The sequence below is a fragment of the Phoenix dactylifera genome, unplaced genomic scaffold (assembly GCF_009389715.1).
Source record: "Phoenix dactylifera cultivar Barhee BC4 unplaced genomic scaffold, palm_55x_up_171113_PBpolish2nd_filt_p 002519F, whole genome shotgun sequence".
Lineage (NCBI taxonomy): Eukaryota > Viridiplantae > Streptophyta > Magnoliopsida > Arecales > Arecaceae > Phoenix > Phoenix dactylifera.
The window spans coordinates 26,368-31,725 of NW_024069708.1; the positions used below are offsets into that span (position 1 = coordinate 26,368).

The window sequence follows — 5,358 nt, forward strand, 5'->3', positions numbered from 1 at the left end:
AGTGCTAAGCATAGCCTTCAATTTTTCGAATGCCTCTTGACATATTTCAGTCCAATTGAACGGTGTATCAAGGGATAGGAGGTTACATAATGGTCGGGCTATGATACTAAAGTCCTTGATGAACCTCCTATAAAATCCTGCGTGACCCAAAAATGTTCTAACATTTCTAACTGTCTTGGGTGCAGGTAGCTTGGCGATTAAATCAATCTTAGCTCTATCAACTTCCATGCCCTTTGATGAAATAATATGTCCTAGGACAATTCCCTTTGGCACCATGAAGTGGCATTTCTCCCAATTTAGTATCAGATTCTTTTTCATGCATCGAGCTAAGACTGCTTGTAAATGTAATAAACAATCATCAAAAGAATCGCCAAAAATAGAGAAATCATCCATAAACACTTCTAAAAATTTTTCGTTCATTTCTTCAAAAATGCTGAGCATACACCTTTGGAATGTCGCAGGTGCATTACACAACCCGAATGGCATCCGACGGAAAGCGATTGTGCCAAAAGGACAAGTGAAGGTAGTCTTTTCTTGATCTTCTGGTGAAATCTCGATTTGGTAGTACCCGGAATAGCCATCGAGAAAACAGTAAAATTTGTGTCCTACAACTCTTTCCAAAACTTGGTCTAGGAAGGGTAGGGGAAAGTGATCTTTCCTAGTGACCAAATTCAATTTTCGGTAGTCAACAAACATGCGCCAACTTGTCGGAACACGAGTTGGAACTAGTTCACCCTGATCATTTTTGACTATCGTCAGACCTGCTTTCTTGGGCACGACTTGAGTAGGACTCACCCACTTGCTATCGGAAATTGGGTAAATAATACCCATGTCAAGCAACTTGAGGACTTCTGCTTTAACCACATCTCTCATCGTAGGATTCAACCTGCGTTGCATTTGCCTTGTGGTTTTGGCATTGTCTTCCAAATATATCCGGTGCGTGCAAATTAAAGGGCTAATCCCCTTCAAGTCGGCAATAGACCATCCTAAAGCTCCCTTATAATTCTTTAGAACACCAAGTAATTTTGTTTCTTGGGCATGATCCAGATCAGATGAGATGATTATAGGAAATGTGTCCTCGGATCCAAGAAAGGCATACTTGAGTTCCTTCGATAAAGGTTTCAACTCGAGCTTAGGTGTTTGTTCATGGGATGGTACTATCTTTGCTTTTCGAGGTGGCAACTATTCAAATTCCTCTATTTGCGGTCTCCACCCATTGACCATCATAACATCCGAATTATCTAAACCAGGTGGGACCACATCATTAGCAGTACCTTCAGAACACCAATCTATTAAACCATTGTCGGCCGATTCAGTAAATGTTTCTTTTAACAAATATTCTTCCGCAATGGTTTCAACCCATTCAACTTCTTTACTTTCTTCATGATCAATGGGTTGTTTACCTATACTAAAGACGTTCAGTTCCAAGGTCATATTGCCAAAAGAAAGCTTCATGACACCATTCCTACAATTGATCGATGCATTAGAAGTTGCAAGGAATGGACGTCCTAAGATGACCGGAATCTGAGATGGTGAATTGGAACCCGGATGTGTGTCCAGTACGATAAAATCAACAAAAAAATAGAACTTGTCTACTTGGACCAACACATCTTCGATAATCCCTCTAGGAACCTTCACTGACCTGTCAGCTAATTGTAAGGTCACAGTTGTTGGCTTCAACTCACCCAAACCGAGTTGCTCATATACCGTATATGGCAACAAGTTCACACTCGCTCCTAAATCTAGCAATGCTCGCTCAATCCTAAAATTGCCAATGATGCACGAGATAGTTGGGCAACCTGGATCCTTATATTTAGGAAGAATGTTATGCTGTAAAATTGCACTCACATTTTCAGCCAGAAATGCCTTCTTCTTGACATTTAAACGACGCTTGACAGTGCACAAATCTTTTAAAAATTTTGCATAGGAAGGCACTTGTTTGATTGCATCAAGAAGAGGTACATTGATTTTTACTTGCTTAAAAAGCTCAAGAATTTCAGAGTTTGGTTCAAGCTTTTGCAAGGGCTTTAATCTTTGTGAAAATGGTGCAGGAAAAGGACATTCAATTTTTTCAGTAGATGTTGGTGCTTCAGTTTCTTCATTATCCTTTTCTTTTGTCTTGGGAGGGTCAGAATCAGGTATGACTTGTGTTTGTTCTGGGACTGGTCGGTCAATAATCTTTCCACTTCGCAAAGTTATTATACTCTTTGCTTGTTCTTTATGCAAAGTTGACGATGATGCATTGCTACCGCCATAGACTTGAGGATTAGGTTGTGGTTGAGCTGGTAACTTACCTTTCTCTTGAGCACTTAAAGTAGTGGTCAGCATTGTCAGTTGATTTCTTAATTCATCATTGATTTTAGCTTGACCTTGCATGAAAGATTGCAAAGTTTCTTCGAGACTGGATTTTTGAGGGGGTGCATGTGCATAATGAGGTTGCGGAGGTGGGGGAGTTGGGTTATATACTTGTTGAGGTTGGTCATTCCTCCACCTGAAATTTGGATGGTTCTTCCATCCAGGGTTGTAAGTACCCAAAAAAGGATTATTGAAAGATTTTTGATAGGTATTCATAACATTGGTCTGATCGTGCAAGACTTCCTTGAATGCGGGTATTGTGGGGCAATCAGTGGTGAGATGGCCAGGCATCTCACAAATCCTACAACACTCGCTGTTATGTTCTATGGTCTTGACGGGTTCAATCCTTCTAAGTTCAATTTCCTCTACCTTCCTAGTAAGGGCTGCCATTTTAGCCTGAATATCGTCTTGAGTACTATGGTTGTAAAGGCCCCCATGTCCAATGCTAGTAGGCTTAGGTAAAGGTTTATTCACTCTATCCCCTGTATCCCATAATTGTGCAGTCTCTGCGAGAGAATCTAAATAGTCCCATGCCTCATCGGGTTGCTATTCTAAAAATAGACCATTGCACATAGTCTCTATAAATTGTTTTAACTGTGGAGACAACCCTTCATTAAAAAAACTAATGGTTCTCTTTGTTTTAAACCCATGATGAGGACAAGAGAGAAGCAAATCTTTAAATCTCTCCCAGCATTCATAAAATGTTTCATGGTCTTTTTGTTGGAAGTTACTAATGTGCCTTTTCAAAAAGTTAGTCCTTTGTGCGGGAAAGAATTTGAGGATGATAGTGGTATTTTGATGATTAATACAATAATCCAGAGTATGTTACAAGTTAATTCGATACATCATTTATAAGTCTGTTACTCTCAGTACATTAGTATAATAAGATAAAGATGCATTTCATTGTTTATATGGATGAATCTAACCTTAAGTTGCAGCAAAGTATGGATTGAGTCGACCCCAAGGTTGATTGAGTCGACCCCGGCACATCAAGAAACCATCTGGCACACTTCTGCAAAAATGGCACAGATGAACAGTAGTTGGGTCGACCCAAGCAAAGAATGAGTCGACCCAAACCTCAAGCCTCAAGAAAACAGTTCTCTGGAAATCCTGAGAGGGTCGACCCAAATGAAACTTGAGTCGACCCAAACTTGAGTCGACCCCAAGTTAACATGAGTCGACCCAAAGGCAATGACATTCAAAAATAGGTTCTCTGGAAACCCTGAGAGGGTCGACCCAAGTGGAAGTTGAGTCGACCCAACTGAACCTTGAGTCGACCCAAAAAGATGTTGAGTCGACCCAAGTGAAGGAAGGCTGAAATGCAAGGTTCTGTGGTTCTGAGAGGGTCGACCCTAGTAAAGGTTGAGTCGACCCAAGTGAAAGTTGGGTCGACCCCAGTAAAAGTTGAGTCGACCCAAGCATGGGCAGAAGCATAACGGCTAGTTCTGCAGAAGTACTTTTTGACCTTCCAACAGTGAGTAACAGCTAGTTTTTGAATTCTAACCATTGGGGCTTGTCCAATGGATGAAGGAAACTATTTAAAGTGACACTATTCATCAGAGAAAACATCCTTTTGCAAAATATCAAAATTACACAAGAAAGACAAGTGCCCTAATCTTGTTCATCCAAGTGCTTCATTCAAGAGTCAAAAGAAAGTGGTTGAGCAGATTACAAGAGATATTAAGAGCTCCATCCACCCTTGAAGAGTGAAGCATTCTTGACAAAGAAGAGAGAAGTCTCATCAAGTGATAACTATTCTCTAAACTCTTCTTTGTAGATTATAATTGTTATATTTGCTCATCTAGGAGCTTCAACTTTCTTCCTTCTTTTATTAATCACCTTGTAAAGGTTTGTTGGTGAGCCCGTAAAACCAACGGTGTAGGTTTATTGGTGAACCCGTAAAACCAATTGTAAATGTTCGTTGGTGAGCCCGTAAAACCAACATAGGTTCGTTGGTGAGCCCGTAAAACCAACATAGGTTTTTGGTGATCCCGAAAAACCAAAATGTAAAGGTTTTTGGATTGTGAGCCCGAAAAACAATCCAACTGTAATCCGCGGGATTATAGTGAATTCCCAAGGGTTCGCTTGGGGAGTGGACGTAGGTGCTTAGGAGAGCACCGAACCACTATACTTCTTGTGTGTTTGTAGTGTGCTTTGTTATATTTCACTAACTCATCAATTGACATAAGTAAGATAGTAAAAATTAAGAGAAACCAATTCACCCCCCCCCTCTTGGCTTGTCACCTTGGGCAACCAGTGGTATCAGAGCAAGGTGCTCCTATAGTATTTGTTGATCTCACAATCAAGAGTCAAAGATCATGACAATCCAAGTGGGATGTTCTATGAGTGAGGGGCAATCCACAAATAGACCTCCTCTATTTAATGGCACAAATTCCACATACTGGAAAGCTAGGATGAGGATATTCATTCAAGCTTTAGACTATGAATTGTGGTATATTATAACTAGAGGACCTTACACACCCACAATTAGTGTAGAGGGCACTATCATACCCAAACCAGAAATGGACTGGAATGAAAGTGATAGAAGACTAGCACAATTAAATGCTAAAGCGATTAATGTACTTTATTGTTCACTAGATGTAAGTGAATTCAATAGAATATCTACATGCATCTCTGCAAAAGAAATTTGGGATAAACTTGAGGTCACACATGAAGGAACTAATCAAGTTAAGGAGTCAAAAATAAATATATTAGTACATAAGTATGAATTGTTTAAAATGGAATCCACTGAGTCCATAACTGAAATGTTTACTCGTTTTACTGAAATCATAAATGGGCTAAAGAGTTTAGGAAAGTCTTATACTAACTCTGAATTGGTGCGAAAAATTCTCAGATCTCTACCAAGAGTTTGGGAGGCCAAGGTAACAGCAATTCAGGAAGCAAAGGACCTCAATACACTACAATTGGAGGAACTTCTAGGATCACTCATGACCCATGAGTTGACCATGAGGCAAAATTCAGAAGATGAGGTCAAGAGAAAAA

General features: G+C 40.0%; 1 pseudogene; it reads left to right on the plus strand.

The window, feature by feature from the left end:
* The first annotated feature begins 2,998 nt into the window (after positions 1-2,998).
* Positions 2,999-3,096, plus strand: LOC120109621 (annotated as a pseudogene).
* The last annotated feature ends 2,262 nt before the right edge of the window (positions 3,097-5,358 follow it).